Below are 19198 nucleotides of genomic sequence, written 5' to 3'. Positions count from 1 at the left end.
AAGCAGGAAAAAAAGAGAAAGGTCAGAAAAATCAGGAAAGGATGGGAAAAGGAAGGAAATTCAAGAAATTACCCTTAAAAAAAACAAAACACAGTTGACCCAAAGTTGTTTCTGCAAGACTCTTCAGTGTTTGTAACAGCAAAACAAAACCCAAACAACAAAACTACCCATGAATGTAGAGATGGGTTAAAAATGACACACGGGGTGGGGGTGGGGCTCAGTGGTAGAGGGAATGCTTAGCCTCCCAGGTACCTCCATTTAAAAAAAAGACAGTACATCCTTATGATACACTATTATGCAGCTATTAAAAGACTTAGTTTTCACTCTACCTTTTGTATACTTGTTAAATGTTGTTATACTTTGTGAATTTGTTAAATGTTAAAAAAAAATACTGTGGTAAATTTTTACAGTATGTTAAGTAAAATGTAGGTTAAAAACTTAAGCAGAAACATTATTTTAAGACATTATACATGTATAGAAAAAGATTCAAAAGGTATATACATCAGGTTATTAATATGGCAGTATTATAGATCTTTCTGAATTTCTCAAACTCTAAGGAAAAAAATAAGAATCAAGTCTGAAAAGTAAAAAACTGAATTTGCCTAAAAGCAGATAACGGATGATTAATTTCAAGGAAGCATTGAGGATACTATCTGAGGATAAAGACAAGAGTTGTTGTGGGAGAGGGCTACTAGTTCTTTTGACAAAATGAACCCTAACTTAAAAGAGAGTCTCTCCTGGTTGAGAAGAGAATTCAACACTTCTTCAACTAGCCCTGACTTCGGGCTTCTGTGTTTGTCTTTTCATTCTCCAGTTTTAGTAAGAATATTGCTAAGTTGGTTTAGTTAGAATCTCTCACCCTCGATATCTGATCAGGTTTCTCATCCCCACCATCTTCTGGGTCCAATCACCTTCATCTGCCTTGAGCAGGAATTCTGGCAGGTAAGTTTAACTAGAATTCCCCTTACCCTGGTGTTTCCTTGGTGATTGTTAATTCACTGACCACTCCCCCCCACCACTCCACCTTCTTCGGCTATAAATTCCCACTTTTCCTTGTTGTATTTGGAGTTGAGTCCAATCTCCATACCTCCCACCCCAACTGCAGAGTCCCATTGCTGCAGTCCCCACACCTATTGCAGTGGTTCTTAATGACGTCTGCCTGACTGTTCTTTAACAAGGGCTATTTCCATTTTTTCTTTAACATACATGGCCATAAATCTACCATGTCATTAGCTCAGATTATTAAGGTACACAAATAATGTATCTGTTTTCACACACGTGTATATGTAAAGACAGTCCATAAAAAAATCATACCTATTTTCATAACTATAGGTATAAAAGAACAAGTGAAACAAGTTATTTTTGTACACTCAGTTTTTTCCCCTATATTCAATATACTGTATATTTTATCCTGTCGCCAAAAAAGTTCTATTCCAGAAGGAATGGTAAGACCATGTTAACTCCTCCCTTGTGCCAAGTTAAAAACAGACTTAGTTTTAAATAGAAAAATGTTGGTTTAGAATGAGGGTAGGGAAGAGTTGATATTTATATAAAGACCTATTTTAAAAAATCATGTCTAGAATGAAAGAAATTAAGAATTATCAGTATAAAATTATTTTATCCTTTGTAACTCCTATCCAAAATTAAGTAAAGCTATGGAATTGTGTTTAAGTAGATGACATCCAAGGGATGTGTCCCAAATTTCCATTTCACCATTGACTCCAGGGGGAGCCGACTGGAAGGTACCAGGACGGCAGGCTAGCCCCTGAAGGAGGGAAGTAACCCTGAGTGTCTCCCAGGGACTAGGGAAGGTCAGGAGAGAAGGGGGAGGACGATCAGCCACAGCCACCTCGAACCTCTTCAGAACCTCCTCAGAAGGTTGGAAGAAAGAAGAAATGTAATACGTAAGAGAATTGTAAAGCTGGGAAAAACTTAAGAGATGAGAAAAATAAGGCCCAAGGAAGATATGCAAATTGAGGCAATAAAAAGCAGTCAAAAGGAAGTATGTCGGAAAATGAGGTTCTGGTTGTTTTACGATGGTTCCTGAACGCCATGATTATGGAAGCCAATCAAAACTTTCTTAGATGATACCAATCTCATACTCCACTTCCCCCATAAACCACTAAAAGTATTCAAAATTCCACTATTTCATTTTTTTAAAAGGCCTCCCAGGACGAGACAGAAATCCTTTGATAGGCCAAATAGTCCCTTGAAAAATGTTCACTTTAACTACGGTGATTCAGAGATTTATTAAGCTATGATCCTTTTCCTGCGTGATGTTTTAAACTACTTACGAATTAAATCATATGTGCCATATACAACTTAAGTTAATGTGGAAGTCCTTTTCAAGGCAGCTTACTCTGTGATCTTGCCAGTTTAGAAGTATTAGCAGGGCCTGAAGGAAACAAACCATAATTTCTTTCCACTGACCCATTCTCTGCTTTTCCATTTATAACCCAGTTGATCCTTAACAACACACCATACTTACTTACTCTGCCTTCCCCAGTAGGACTTTCTTGTCTGACGAGCTTCTATTTTATGTCAGCTTTACAGCCTTTGATCATTTTATTCTTGGTTCCTGGCATACCAGAATGCCATGGGAATAAGCTCTGTGTGACAGAAAACAAACACCACCATCATGAATAGCCATCTAAATGACCTGAGTTCAGTGTAACTGTCTCTCGATCTCTGCTTAGGAAAACCGTAATTTTCTGTGGGATTAGAGCCAGTAACTAACTGCTTATATTCTTTTTTCCAGCAAAAGGAAGAAAGGGGATACATAGCTTGAAAAGCACCAAAGACCCTGAGATACGGGTGCAGATTCCATGGCATCTGTTTACAGAAATCCTGCTTACACTGCCACCCACAGGGTCCGAGTCTAAACTGGTAGTTCTCAAACTGTTTCATTTCAGGACTTTTTGACACTTGTTGCATGTTAACATAAGTAACATTTTTTAAAGTGAAAAACTGCTTTATTTTCTCCAAACAAAAAACTAAATGAGCAGAGTGGCACTATTTCACATTTCACAAGTGGCTTTAGTGTCTGGCACAAAAGCAGATGAATTCTCCATAAAATCAGTGGCGATATCACACATCATGTAGTTTTTGGAAAACCTGCTGTACATTCATGACAGTTTAAGAGTGAAAAAAGGTAAGTAACTTCATAGCATTATTACAATCATATAGTTGTGTTACGTAATCTCAGAAAAGTTTAACAAAACCATCTGCAGTAAACAATGGGAAGAGGGGATGAACACAGTTACCATTCTGGTCCACTGTTAACACAGAACATGAGATTAGCACTGCAGATGGATTTCCTGAGCCTTAAGAGCAGAGAGAGCCTATGGGAGAAATAATGTACCAAGCCTTGTCCAGGGGTTTTACATACCTTTTACCTAATCCTTACAGCAATCATGAAAGGTATATAGGACTTTTCCCCATGAGGAAATGCTCGGGGGTTAACAAGCACATTTCCTTAGGATGCATGGACTGGTAAGTGCCGAAGCCGAAGTTCAACCTCAGGTCTGATCTCAAAGCTTATTGTCTTCAGTAGGTCACAATTATGGCTCAACTCACTACTGGAAATGTAGAAAGGGACCCAATAAATACATATGTGGAAGAGCTTTCCAAATAAGAGTGATTGCTGGTACTCAAAGGATCATAACTAAGTAACTGATCTATTTGGGTAAATGATTTTATTCCTCCAAAATGTAAATATAAATAAAAATTTCAAAATGTGATCCTTGCTTCATGGTAGGTCAAAATTCAGTGGAAAAAAATGTCATTCAACTCTGACAGCCTTTAAAGAAACATGTTTTGTTCATTTACAAAGTATAATTGATTCAATATAGGAAATTAAAATATATAAAACAGGTTTTTAATTTTAAAATAGGTAATATAATTTATATTGTATAAATTCAAGTTACAGAAGTATATACAGTGAAAATTATTTACCTACCCACTCTTTCAACACCCCTCACCCCTACTCATCACTATCCAAGTCCAGTTTCCTTCCATAGATAAAACCACTGTTACCAGATCTTAGAGATTTTTCAGATATTCTAAAACAAGGTTTAAAAACATTTTTTTTTAATTCAATGTTGTTAAGAACTAGCAAGGGATTCTTGATCTGCCCTTTCCCAGGTCTCCCTTATATACTAATAAAATCAGTAACAGTTGCAAGGATAGAATACAACAAAATAAGAATCAATGATTGGTCAGACCATAGGGACAGTTTCCACCAACCCAAATGTAAGGTTGGCCATAGAGGTCAGTGGGGCCAGGCAGGAAGACAGACGTAGCAATTATCTAAAAGTAGGTGATTTTTAATTTTTTTCCTGAGGTACAGAATTATGCTCACTCACAGCTACTCCTCCTCTGCTTCTAGGCCCAATGGAAGATTTTAGTTCTTTGAACTTTACAATGAGGTAGGCCCATGTGGCTATTTTTGGCTGAAGGGCTATGAGGACAAAGCATTTAATTACAGATGAGAGTCCCTTCAGTGTTCTCTTCCCCTGCCACAGGGAACGTAGAGGCCATGTGCTCCATCCAGAAGGTACAGTTCAAGGTAGTGGAATCTCTTGTCAACCTAGGCCCTTGAGTGACTGTGGAGCAGTGGAGCAACGCCCCTGATGACTCAGAATGGATGTACAGTGTAAGCAAGAAATAAAAGTTTGCTGTATCAAGCTGCAATGATTCTGTGATTATATGTTATGGTCTATCATGACATACACAATTCCTTAATTTACTGTACATCCGTTAACATTTCTTTCACAGCATGTATTATATTATCAGAATTTATAAAAGCTATAGTAGAAAAAACTTTGAAAAGCAACCATGCAATATATATATTAAAAAAAAGCAAAAGCAAAATTCAGTTTTAATTTATACTACATTAATTGCTTTTTCATTGTGTTCTGATGTTCTTATATTTACTTATATTGGAAAAGATTGTCTTGATTCAGTGACCTAAGTTTCCACCTTAAGAAAAAGAAGAGTGTATTAAACCCAAAGTATGCTAAAAGAAGTGTATAATAAAGAGCAGAAAACAATGAAAATTTTAAAACAAAAATAATGAACCAAAAGTTGGTTCTTTGGGAAAAGAAAAAAAAAAACAATCAAATTGTAAACCTCCAACCAAACTGAGAAAGAACTTACCAAAATTAGGAATGAGAAGACCTCACTACAGATCCTACAAATCTTAAAAAGATAATAGGGGACTATTATGAATAATTTTATTCCAATAAATGAGACAACTGTGATTAAACAAAAATTTCTGGAAAGACACTGACTACGGAAACTCATTCAAAAAGATCCCTAAAAATCCCTATTAAAGAGACTGATTTTATATTTAAAAACCTTTCCACAAAGAAAATGGTAGGCTAGGTTCCGATGTCTTCATTGATGAATTCTACCAGACACTTAGGGAAGAGATACCAAATTTAAGGAGAACAGAAGAAACACTTTCCAGCTCATTGTACAAGACCAGAATTACCCTTATAACTAAACCAAAGACATTTCAAAAAAAATTATAAAACAACATCCCTCAAGAACATAGAGGCAAAAATCCTTAACAAAAATATATGAAATTAAGTCCATTAATATATAAAAAGAATAATATATCCTAATACATCACAGCTAATGCAAGCTTGGTTTAACATTAGAAAATCAATGTAATTCATCAGGTTAATGGAATAAAAGAGAAAAACTATATGATCATCTGAACAGATGTAGAAAAAACATTTAACAAAATCCAACGTGATTTAAAAAAAAACTCACAGAAACAAAACAACAGAAGGGAATTTCCCAACCAGATAAAAAGCATCCATGAAAAACCTACATCTAACCTCATGCTGATGAAGGAGTGGCCACTTACCCCCTAAAATCAGGACCAATACAAGGATGTTCACCCTCCAATGCTCCTCAACATTTTATTAGAGGTCCTAGCCAGTGCAGTAAGGCATTAACAAGAAATAAAAGGCAGGTAGATTGGAAAGAAAAGTCTTTAATCATGCGTGTGACATGATCATGTGCTTTGAAAGTGTGCAATAAAAGCTACTAAAAGTAACCAGTGAATTTGGCCAGGTTAAAGGTTAATTTTTTAAAAACTTTCTATATACCAATGATAAATAACTGGAAAATGAAATAGCATGTCACAGCATCAAAAATATGAGACGCTTAGGGATAAATTTGAGAAAGCACATGCAAGCATTCTGAAAATTTAAAACATTGTAGAAGGAAATTAAAGTCTAAATTAATGAAGACATACAATGGACTGTAAGACTCAGCAAGTTTTTTGTGGAAATTGGCAAGCTGATTCTACAATTTATAGGGGAATGTAAATTTTGGCAGAGCCAAAATAATTTTTAAGAACAACAGAGTTGGTGAACTTACACTACTTGATTTTAAGACTTGCTATAAAAAGTACAGAAATAAAGTGAGTATTAGCATAAGGACAGTCCTATAAATCAATGGAACAGAAGAGAATATAGAAGCAGATCCACCCACTTATGGCCAATTGATTTTCAACAAAAGTGCAAGGTAATTCAATGGGTGAAAGGATAGTCTTCTCTAAAAATAGTGCTAGAAAGTGGATATCCATATGGGAAAAATTAACCTTAACCCTTATCTCAAACCATACATAAAAATAAACTCAAAATGGATTATAAGATTAAAATGTATAAGTGAAACTGAAGTTTTCAGAAGCCAACAGGAGAAAATCTTTATGATCCTAGGTGCATGTATTCGTTTCCTAGGGCTACCAGAACAAATTACCATTTGGTGGCTCAAAATAACAGAAATTTATTTTCTCACAGTTCTGGAGACCAGAAATCTGAAGTCAGGGTGCCAACAGAGCCATGCTCCCCTTTTTTTTGTTTTCGTTTTTATTCTTTAATAGAAATAACAGTTGATTTACAACGTTGTGTTACTTCCAGGTGTACAGCATAGTGATTTAGTTATACATATGTTATTTTTCATTATAGGTTATTACAAGATACTGAATATAGTTCCCTGTGCTATACAGTAGGACCTAATTTATCTATTTTGTATATAGTAGTTTGTATCTGCTAATCCCAAACTCCTAATTTATCCTTCCCACCCCTTTCCCCCTTTGGTAACTGTAAGGTTGTTTTTTATGTCTGTGAGTCTCTTTCTGTTTTGTAAATAACTACATTTGTGCAATATTTTTCAATTCCACATTTAAGTAATATGTGATATTTGCCTTTCTGACTTACTTCACTTAGTATGATCATCTCTAGGTCCATCCATGTTGCTGCAAATGATATTATTTCTTTCTTTTTTATGAATGACTAGTATTCCATTGTATATATATATATATATGCATCACATCTTCTTTATCCAGTCTGCTGTCCAGGATGGACATTTAGGATGCTTCTGTGTCTTAGCTATTGTAAATAGTGCTGCTGTGAACATTGAGGTGCTTGTATCTTTTCAAATTAGAGTTTTCTCTGGATATATGCCCAGGAGTGGGATTTTTGGATCATATGGTAAGTCTGTTTTTAGTTATTTCAGGAAATCTCCATACAGTCCTCAAAAGTGGCTACATCAAATTACATTCCCACCAACAGTGTGGGAGCTTTCCCTTTTATCCACACCCTCCCCAACATTTATCTTTTGTGAGCCATTCTCCCTTTGAAAGCTCTAGAGAAGCATCTTTCCTTGCCTCTTCCAGCTTCTGGTGGCTCCTGGCATCCCTTGGCTTGCAAGAAGGTAGCACCTGTCTCTGCATCCATCTTTACCAGCCTTCTCCCTTGTGTGTGTTCTCTTCTCTTTTTGTAGGAACACTGGTCACTAGATTTAGGGCCCACTCTAATTTGGTAAGACCTTACCTTAATTACATCTGCAAAGGCCTATTTCCAAATAAAGTCACATTCCAGATGGACAAGAATTTGGGGGGGACATTAGTCACCCACTGTAAGTGGGCATAGCTTTCTTAGGACATGCACATGTGCTCATGCACATACACAAATTGATAAACTGGGCTTTATTTGAAAAGAAAAAGATACCTCTCTTTGAAAGCATAGTTAAGAAAACGAAAAGGCAAGCTACAGACGGGGAGAAAATACAATAAATATCTGACCAGTGACCTGGACTCAGAATATGAATGGATTCTTACAGCTCAATAAGACAATTAGCCCACTAGAAAAATGGGCAAAAGATTTGAACAGACACATCGGGGAAATGGAAACCACAATGAGATACTGCTGCACACCCACTGGAGTGGCTAAAATGTGAAAGACTGACAACACATGTGTTGACAAGGAAGTAGAACAACGAGCCCTCTCAGACGCTGCTTAACGGCCTGGAGGTTAAATACTCAATGACCCTTTCATCCAGGAGTCCTACCCCTAGGTGCCTCCCACAGGCTGAATCTGAGTCTGATCAAATCTCTGGATCCAATTGCCAATTTGCAAGAAATGCAGAGGACACCAAATTGGAAACAATCCAGACTTCTATCAATGAGTGAATGGATAAACAAAACAGTGGTATATCCATGCAGTGGAACACTACTCAGCAATAAAAAGGAAGAACTATCAATACATGCAACAACACAGAACCTCAGAATAATTACGCTGAGTAAGAGGGGCTGGGCAAAAAAACAATGAATGCTTCATGATTCCACTTACATAAAATCTTAGAAAATATGAACTCACCTAGAATGACAGAAAGGAGATCCTTAGTTGTGGAGGAGATAGGGAGGGGAGGAGGGAGAAATTACAAAGGGGCACAAGGAACTTTAGGGGTAATAAATGTATTCACTATCCTGATGGTGGTGATGTGTTCATGGGTGTAGATGTGGCAAAAGGTATCACAGTGTACACATTAAATATGTGTGGTTTACTGTATATCAACTACACTTCAGTAAAGCTATTTTTATTTATTTTAGGGGGAAGGTAGTATTTATTATCATTTTTTTTAATTTATTTAGCAGAGGTACTGGGGATCGAACCCATGACTTTGTGCATGCTAAGCATGCGCTCTACCACTGTGCTGTACCCTCCCTGCAATAAATCTATTTTTAAACAAATAAATACAGAGGAGCGCAGGACACACCGAGCTTCACCATGAATGTGCAATCAGCAAAGGTCTTTGTGGAAAACTAAAGGTCCAGTTTTTGAATAGAGGAATGGAGAAGTGATCTACGGATTAAAAGACTTAAAAGACACCTCAAATACTTTTTGTGTGGGGAGATTAAAAACTATTTTTTTGTTTGTTTTTGTGGGGGCAAGCAATTAGGTTTATTTATTAATTTAAACAGAAGTACTGGGGACTGAATCCAGGACTTCGTGCATACTAAGCACACACTCTAGCACTGCGCTATCCCCTCCCTCTTCAAGTACTTCTTAAAGAAAGGGTAAAACTTTACTAAAGTCCCCAGGGCTACACACTTGGGTGGTAAAACTATTTTTAGAAACGCAAGAGAGAGATTACTCGGACTCAAGTTATCTGGGGGAAGGGACTTGCGGAGCAGAAGTCTAGCTCTTTTTCTGAGTGGTAGTTAACCACTGTGTCCACCTTACAATAATTCATTAAGCCATATATTTTTGATGTATATATGTGTGTGTGTATAATCAGCATGGGGTCAGGCTCCTCAGCATCACTGGAACCCAAAGATACCTTTAACTCTAAGAAACTGTGAAGTTCAACCAAATAACAGCACTTCCTGGCATAAAAACCACACGTGAAATCAAAAGAAAACAACAAACCGGGGGAAAAAACAGTACAAAATATTAATCTCCCTATAAAAAACCTCTTAGAAATCAAACAGGAAAAAGATCAAAAGCCCAAGAGTAACACAGTAAAATGAACAAAATATGAAGAGACAATTCACAAAAAGGGAAAATGGGCTATTAAATATATGAGAAGATGGTCAGCATCACTCATAAAAAGAAAACCAGAAATTTAAACGTATACCATTTGCCTCTTAAAAGACAGGCGACCCCCAAATTCGTCAGTAGAGCGTATCCGTGAGGCAGGAAAAGCAATTTGACAATGTCTATCAAAATCACAAACTTACATATATGTCCTTTGAGTCAACACTTCCACTCCTAAGGATTTATCCCATAGATTCACTTGCATGCATAAAAAATGAAGTATTTATAAGATTATTCATGGAGGCACTTTATAACAACAAAGAAGCGGAAACAATCTAAACATCGGTCAATATGGCAACAGTGAAATAAATTATGACACATCCGTCCAATGCAATACTATGCAGTTAGTTATCTGTTAAAAATGAGGAAACTCCACGTACTGATGTGGACATGTCTGAGACACATTGTCAAAGAAAAAAGCAAAATACAGAACAGTGCATAGAACACATCACCATTCATGTAAAGGGGGTGAGAAAAAAGATACATAGTCAAAAATGTTCCATATATGCATAAAAAAACCATGGAAAGACACTTAAGAAGTTAGAAACAACTGTTACACATGTAGGAACTTGGCAAGTGGGGTCATGCATGGGATAGAGACTTCAATACCCTTTTCCTACTATTAAAATTCTCCTAACCATGTCAATGTATTAAGTATTCAAAAAATTAAATACACTGAATAAGGAAAAAAGTAAAAAAGTTATCTCCAAATAGGTACAGCTCTCTACTATATGAACTATTTAAGTATTTGTTTTACTTTAAAGAGCTTTTAAGTCTTTAATGAGAAAAATTAATTTCCAATGTAGAATTCTATACCAAGCCAAATTAGATCAATTAATTTAAATGAAGTTAATTAAGTATAGATATAAAACAAAGCCACTTTTAGATATGTGACGCCTCAAAAATATCTGCATCACACAAAGGTCTGAGGAAGCCAACGGAAGGCACGTTTCATCAAACGGAGGGAATAAACTAAGAAAAAGACAGACATGGGATCCAGGAAATGGGATGAGAAGACAGGAAGAAGGAGCCCCGGTAGGAGAAGACTGTCCACCCAGGGGCAGAGCACACAATCTAAATCAGTAGCGCATATGGCTTTGGGGGAAATTTCTACAGGGAGACGGAAATTCCAGGTACCTCTGAGTATACTTAAAGAGATTTACAGAACAAAGAAGAGTTTGCGGCTGAATTAGTATTAAATATAAAGAAACAAAAAAGAAAAAAGACCACTCAAAGGAAAACAAAAAAGTTGTTTAGAAAGGAAATGTAATAATCGACGTTGGTTAGCTGTGGATAGTTTCTGCGGTCATAATTAAACAACACTATGAATGCATACTGATCTAAGCCTAACTGTAACAGTTACACTGATAGACCGGGTCTGGAGAGGGTTCGTGGGTGTGGTGGTGGTGGAGTGGGTCTTGCCAGCAAGGAGCAAGGTGGAAGCAGCCTAGATAATCATTTTCCTTTTAGGAAGTCGACAGGTGAGGATTAAAGTGAAAACCATTATTAGAAGCCTTTTACCAGAGATAGAGGTAAATCCATCAGTTCAAAGAGCTGAAGTTGCCTGTGGGGAATAGGTAGAAAAAAAATTTTCCCCCTCCTGGAATAACCCTTGTGACCCAACTAGATAATCCCTTCAGTTGTCTACCTTTGTTACTTAGGAAAAATTAAAATTATATTTAAATATAAATTTTTTAAAATTTTATTTTAAAACAAGAGTCTGTGTTTCAACACTTTAGGACACACTGCTCCCCAACATTTTGTATGTCTCTTCAGTCAGGATGCTGATGACATCATACAATCACTGTTAGCCAGATACGGCTTATCACTGCCCATGTGGGAGTGAACTCAGTGGTTTTTCCTGGTGGCTTGACTGGGCAGATATGTTTTGGTCAACTACCATTTAAAGACCATTTGAAGAGTCCTTGGTTGCTGTTTGAAAATTTCTATTGACACCTTCTGATAAGATCGGGAAGCATCAGAATTTTTGGCTTGGAAGAAAATCCCAGACCTAATAATGGAACTTTTTGTTTTAAACAGCTTTACTGGGATATAATTCACATACCATACAGTTCATCCATTTAAGGTGTAAAATTCAAAGAGTGGAGCACTCCTAAATGCTGTACCATCCAATGCTTTTCATAGCACAGAGGGTGATACTGTGGGGAAAAACATTCTGAAGGCTAAACTGAAATGTAATTCAGAAAAGTTGGACATTCAACGTGAAGTTCAAGGAAGACCTTAACCAATTTACTTCTTTATACCTTTCTAATTATGCATATACAAAAAAGGTATGACAAAAAAAACTGGCTAAATAAGTCTAAAGGAGCTCTTTCAATAAAGATAACCGTTCTAAGTAAAAAAAATACTGCATCATAATTTGGCAGCGTATTTCCCTTTTTAGCGGTATATAAAATAATGATGTCTTACAACTGATGGAAGGTTAGACTGGATGAAATATGGTAATAAGGCTCAAAAAAATACATTCAAAATTAAGAAAACCTACAGAGATATTATATAACCACTTAATGTCTTTGAGAACTATTTAATGCAATGGAGAACTGTCAATAATATGGAACAAAAAGAAGCAATATAAAAAAACATGTACAGTACAATTCAATTTTGTTTAAAATATGTAGAGTGGATGAAAATATACCAGATTTTAAAAATGGTTTTCCTAGGTTATTCCTATACAGGTTAGCCCTATATTTTCTCATTTTTCCTACAATGATTTTTGATTTTATGACTGGATAGCTATTTTCCTAAATAACTACAATACCATTATTTTACTCAGGAAATTAATTAGTAACATAATAATACTATCTAATACACAGTTCATATTAAAATCTCCCCAGTTGTCCTAATACTGTCCTTTGTAGCTTAAAAAAAAAATCTGAGATCCAATCAAGGATAACACATTACTTTCACTTGTCACATCATTTCATTCTCCTTTAATTTAGAATAGTTCCCTGCCATTTGTTCTTTTTGATCCTTCATGATACTGACATTTTTGCAGACTCTAGGCCAATCATCTTGATTAAGGAGGTGTGTGCCACATGTCTCTATTGTACGGGTCCCTTCTCCCATTTGTAATCAGTAAGCAATCTCTAGGGTCATACCTTGAGGCTGCCAGACGATGCTGCTCCCCAGCAAAGTCTCAACAAATAGTTTCAGTATCCATGGCCTGAATCAATCATCATACTGGGAACTGCAACTTAGTGTTTTTTTATAATTCAATGATTCATTCTGTTTTTACCAGCTGACAGTTTTTTTCCCTCAAAATGTATTAGGGATTCGTGGATTTGTTTTTATTCAGTATGCTATAATCCACTGCCACCACTGTTTCTCTGAATAGCTGAATTTTCCCACATTCATCCTATCAGAGTTCCTTCGGCCTGGAACTCTGTCCTCTTGACATGTCCAGTCAGTTATAAGCCACTTGTTTGCTTTCTGGCATCTTGTACTTCTGCAGACCCAGAGTTACTTCTTTCCAGGAACCCTAGTTCCTTGTAGTAAAAAAAAAAAAAAAAAAAAAAAAAAAAACCCAAAGCATTTAAAAAGCAAAACCTGGGCACAGAGTGTGCCCGTTGCTACTGGGGTGTCTTTGTGTCTAGGCCCTTTTAGTGGGCAGGGCTAGAATGTTTTTCTTTTTTTTAAAACAAGAGCTGATACTGATAACCTCCAATTCAAAGCTAACAACACAGGACTCTTCCTCACCTCATCTCAGTCCGTATTTTTATTTCTTTTCTCCCATAGTGAGAAGCTGGTTCCCAGTTACATTAGAATGTTGATTTATTTGGTCTAACTACAATACTTACTAAATAGTTTCCAAGTTACTACACTGATACCATTGGCAACAATTAACCATGTAAATAAAGTGTAACATTTTTCCCACGCCTTTTCCCCTTGAGTATATCCCTACTATGGGTATAGAGTCTGAGTATTGTGTTAAAAAGTTACCCGAATTCTTTTTCCTCTTTATGGGTATGTAATCAATTTGATATACTGTTTTTAAAAAATATTTTTATTAAAGTATAGTCGATTTACAATGTTGTGTCAATTTCTGGTGTATAGCACAATGCTTCAGTCATATAGGAACATACATATATTCATTTTCCTTTTCTTTTTCATTTCATTCTATGTTACTATAAGATATTGAATATGGTCCCCTGTGCTATACAGTATAAGCTTGCTGTTTATCTATTTTAAGTATATTAGTATCTGCAAATCTTGAACTCCCAATTTATCCCTTCCCACCTTCTTTCCCGCCTGGTAACCCTAAGTTTGTTTTCTTTGTCTGTGAGTCTGTTTCTATTTTGTAAATAAGTTAGTTTTTTTTTTATATTCCGCATATAAGTGATATCATATGGTATTGTTTTTGATTATTAGTTGCTCTTTGTCTATTCAGTGACAGAATTTGCTTTGTTTCCATTTTTATTTAATTTTAAGTAATTGAATAAAATATTTACATGATTCAAAATCAAAACTACATAAAAAGGTATACTCAGGAAAATTCTATTTCCATTTTTATTACCCATATCCACCCACCCCTATCACTCGTTTCTGGTTTGTAGTTCCTAAACATTTTCCTCAAAAGTGATTTGTGCAGGTGTTTCCTCTGGAATAACTATCAGGAGTGGGACCGCTGGGTCACAGGGTGAGTGCGTATGTACTTCTGTTAGATACAGTTCTGCCCAATTCTCCTCATTAGGGACTGCTGACCTTCATTCCTGAATGACGGTTTAACTAATATTAAATAAGTTGAAGGTATGTACTCTCTTATGTTCTAAACTCCATTGTTGCTAAGAAACCTGCTGTCAATTTCACTACTGTTTCTTAGTGGTATGACAGAAACAGTCATTCTCAAAATTTGCGCCGCCTCCTTTTTCTGAAGCACACAGCTGACCCTCGTAGGTAGGTGTGGCCACAGGACTGATTTCTGGCGGAGGGGATGTGAGCAGATGTGACAGTATCCATTTCCGGGCTGAGCTCATTCCCCCTTACTATGGGCAACAAGAGCAACTCTGAAGGACACATGGTGAAGGCAGCAGAGGGTGCAGGGCCACCAGATGACCCAAAATACCCACCCAGGACTGTTACATGAGAGAAATAAACCTGTACTGGACTTGAGCCACTGCATTTTTAATCTTTTTATAGCATTTTACCCCATCCTACTTAATATAAAATACTTATAACTGCTTCCTTTTCATATCCCTTCCATCTTGCTGCAAAGGTCCCTGCTTCTATTTCAGAATTTTTATCCACCCTAAGCCTTTACTGCATATTTTGCCTGCTCTCAGCCTCACTGAAGGATTCTTAACCAGAGCACTGACTTCTGAAGGGTGGTACTCTACATAAACTCGTATTATAATTAGTGATAGCTCAGCTACCCTGTGATTCACCATGGCCCAGGGGCTTTTTCTGCCAGGAACAGGCAGAAAACCAATCATTCTCCAATTTGAACTTCCTACTTACAAAATTAATTAGCCTTCATTTCACATTGTCCAGTATGTAAGTACCCAGTTTGTTCAGGTCATTTTGACTTCTCTTTCCAGCATTTCTGGCACACAAACAATAATATACACAATACATCACTAGTCACAGAATAAAGCTGATTTAATAGAACTGGGTCCCAGATGGACCTCTTATAAGAGCTATCCCACACCGGCACCATGTCCTTGATGTCTCTGACCTTTCCACCATCCAACTGTGGTATCATATCAGCTAAACTATGTTTCCCTGGGTTGCTGAGGATTACGTTATGCATAATTAAATCAACAGCACGAGAAAGTCAAGCTATATGTGCCCTGTTTCCTCCAGATCCTGACAATGTTCTTGAAAAAATTAGGTTACACTGATAAGATTCAGTTTTCCATACAGCTACCATTCATTTTTATCCAAAGCCCTAGGTTTGCTCGTAAATTAATATTCTGTTACTGTATATTTTCACATATCCCTCCCTTCCAATGTGACTGTATCTTCTTATTTACTGGAAATTCTGCATGTATATTCATCTCTTCATTTTGGTAGGAACAGATAATTAATGTAAGTACAATGTTCAGAATTAAGAAGAAAGGAGTTCCACATCTTGTATTAGTCAGTTCTTGCCACCAAATTTTAAGAGATAGTAGTAAACAGGAATAAACCTAAAGAAGTCAACACACCCGGGAAAGGGATACATAAGAGCAATAGCTAAAGGGTTACGAGGTGAGTGGTTTGAAAGTTGGACACGTTAGTTTGGGAGCCAGTGTTTGCACCACTACCAGAAATGTCCAAATACATACGGGATGACTGCTTACTAAACACGGTTGTAAAAGAGGTTTCATCTTCAAAGCACATTTGAATTGGAGACAGGGTCCTAGTTCTCAATGATTATCATCAACTTCAGTCTTGCTCTTAAGCAAAGGAAGGGGTTTAAGCACACAATCAGCATGCCGGAAGTACCAGTTAGAAACCTGTACTCAGTGAGACCTCACTCACAGTCCCAAGTTCCTGAACATGGCTCCCAGGATGACTCAACAACCAGAGAGATGGCGACACTGCTCGAGTTCAGATGTTCATGGTTTCTAAAACTATGGCTTTGTTGGTCATTGCTGAGAAAGTGAACCAGGCCAGTCACCTGAGGGAGGTCCTTTTCTCAACTGCATACCATCTGGGGCAGCCTGCCCAGTTGACTAAGGCCTAGTTCTCCCGTAAGTCGTCAGCAACAGCATCCCAGACCTTCCCCAGCTTACTCTCCTACCATAAACACTCACCTGTTTCCATTCTTTCACCATTTGGAAAATATAACATACACATCTCCTCATATTGATTTATCTTTTTATTGAAGTAGAGTTGATTTGCAATACTGTATTAGTTTCAGGTGTACAGCAGTAATTCGGCAGTTTTAGACTATACTCCATTAAAAGTTATAAGATAAAGGCTATAATTTCCTGTGCTATGTAATATATGCTAGCTGCTTATCTATTTTATATACAGTATTCTATATTTCTTAACCCTATACCCCTATATTGCTCCTCTCTCCTTCCCTCTTCCCACTGGTAACCACTAGTTTGTTTTATCTGTGAGTATGTTTCTGTTTTGCTGTATACATTTGTTAAATTTTTTAGATTCTACATATAAGTGATATCATATAGTATTTGTCTTTGTCTCACTTATTTCACTAAGTATAATACTCTCTAGGTCCATCCATGTTGCAGTAAAAGGCATTCTTTTATGGCTGAGTAGTATTCCATTGTGTATGTGTGTGTACATGTATATTCATATACATGTACATATACATGTATGTACACACATACACACACACACATCATATTGTCTTTATCCAGTCATCTGTTGATGGACACTTGGGTTGCTTTCATATCTTGACTATTGTAAAGAGTGCTGTTATGAACATTGGGGTGCATGTATCTTTACAAATCAGTGTTTTCTTTTTCTTTCTTTTTTTTGGGGAGGGTATATATATCCAGGAGTAGAATTGTTGGATCATATGGTAGTTCTATTTTTGGCTTTTTAAGGAACTTCCAGTACTGCTTTCCATAGTGGGTGCACCAGTATTCTGTTACACCAAGAGTGTACCAGGGTTCTCTCTTCTCTATATCCTCATCAACATTTGTTATTTGTAGACTTCTGGATAGTTATTCTGACAGGTCTGAGGTGATAGCTCACTGTTGCTTTGATTTGCATTTCTGTAAAAATTAGCAATGTTGAGCATCTTTTCATGTGTCTGTTAATCATCTGTATGTCTTCTTTGGAAAAATGTTTGTTCAAGTCTTCTGCCCATTTTTTGATTGGGTTGTATTTTTTGATATTCAATTACATGAGTTATTATGTATTTTGGATAGTAACACCTTGTTGTCTTATCATTTGCAAATATTTTCTCCATGCCACAGGTTGTTTTTTTGTTTTGTTGATGGTTTCCTTTATTGTGCAAAAGCTTTAAGTTTAATTAGGTCCCATTTGTTTATCTTTGCTTTGATCCAAAAAATATTTCTACAATTTATGTCAAAGGGTGTTCTGCCTACGTTCTAGGTATTTTATGGTTTCAGGTCTTACATTTAGGTCTCTAATCAATTTTAAGTTTATTTTTGTATATGGTGTGTACATTTTGTGTAAGAATGTTCTACCCACTCTCACTAATATTCAACATAGTATTGGAAGTCCTAGCCATAGCAATCAGACAAGAAAAATAAATAAAAGGGATCCAAATTGGAAGAGAAGAGGCAAAATTGTCACAATATGCAGATGACATGATACTATATATAGAAAACCCTAAAGGCTCCACACAAAAACTACTATAGCTGATAAGAAAAATTCAGCAAGGTAGCAGGATACAAGATTAACATACAGAAATCAGCTGCATTTCTTTATACTAACAATGAAATAACAGGAAAGGAAAGAATCCCTTTTAAAGTCACATCAAAAAAAAAAAATACTGAGGAGTAAATATGACCAGGGAGGTGAAAGACTTATACATGAAGAACTGCAAAACATCAATTAAGGAAATTAAAGATGACTTAAAGAAATGGAAAGATATCCTATGCTCTTGGAATGGAAGAATCAATATTCTTAAAATGGCCATACTACCCAAAGTAACCTACAGATTTAATGCAAACCCTATCAAATTACCCAGAACATTTTTCACAGAACTAGAACAAATAATCCTAAAATTTATATGCAATCCCCAAAGACCCAGAATTGTCAAAGCAATACTGAAGAAAGAACAAAGCTGAAAGAATAACCCTCCCAGACTTCAGACAATACTACAGAGCTACAGTCATCAAAACAGCATGGTATTGGCAGAAAAACAGACATATGGATCAATGGAACAGAAATAGAGCCCAGAAATAAACCCACACACTTATGGCCAACTAATCTTCAACAAAGGAGATAAGAATATGCAATGGAGAAAAGACAGTGTCTTCAGCAAGTGGTGCTGGGAAAACTGAACAGTCACATGTAAATGAATGAAGTTAGACCACTCCCTCACACTACACAAAAAATAAACTCAAAATGGCTTAAAGACTAATGCATAAGACAAGACACTATAAGCCTCCTAGAAGAAAACAGGTAAAACATTTTCTGACAAATCTTAGCAATGTTCTCCCACGGCAGTCCACCCAGGCAACAGAAATAAAAGCAAAAATAAACAAATGGGACCTAATTAAACTCATAAGCTTTTGCAAGCAAAGGCAACCATAAGCAAAACAAAAGGCAGCCTATGGAATGGGAGAAAATATTTGCAAATGATGCGATTGACAAGGGTTTAATTTTCTGAATATATAAACAGCTCATATAACCTA

At 36.4% G+C, this 19198-nt stretch overlaps 2 protein-coding genes across 16 annotated transcripts in view; one reads left to right on the top strand and one right to left on the bottom strand.

Annotated features, from left to right (window-relative positions):
• The window catches only part of PHC3 (polyhomeotic homolog 3), an 80184-nt gene extending 75492 nt beyond the window's left edge, over positions 1 to 4692 (top strand). For 6 of the 14 annotated variants that reach the window (XR_012072476.1, XR_012072470.1, XR_012072469.1 and 3 more), the window contains 2 exons: positions 1726 to 1904; positions 2759 to 4692. The gene's annotated coding sequence lies outside the window, so the exon portion shown is untranslated. Of the gene's footprint in view, positions 1 to 876; positions 943 to 1725; positions 1905 to 2758 lie in introns of all 14 variants that reach the window. The other 8 variants (XR_012072445.1, XR_012072451.1, XR_012072459.1 and 5 more) reach the window with 7 other exon arrangements.
• The window catches only part of GPR160 (G protein-coupled receptor 160), a 38521-nt gene that overhangs the window by 3828 nt on the left and 15495 nt on the right, over positions 1 to 19198 (bottom strand). The window contains exon 3 of one of the 2 annotated variants that reach the window (XM_072960841.1): positions 2489 to 2609. The gene's annotated coding sequence lies outside the window, so the exon portion shown is untranslated. The remainder of the gene's footprint in view (positions 1 to 2488; positions 2610 to 19198) is intronic. The other variant, XM_031679875.2, reaches the window with a different exon arrangement.

Source organism: Vicugna pacos, chromosome 1 (assembly GCF_048564905.1).
Source record: "Vicugna pacos chromosome 1, VicPac4, whole genome shotgun sequence".
Taxonomy (NCBI): domain Eukaryota; kingdom Metazoa; phylum Chordata; class Mammalia; order Artiodactyla; family Camelidae; genus Vicugna; species Vicugna pacos.
This window is presented reverse-complemented; position numbering and strand designations above follow the sequence as displayed.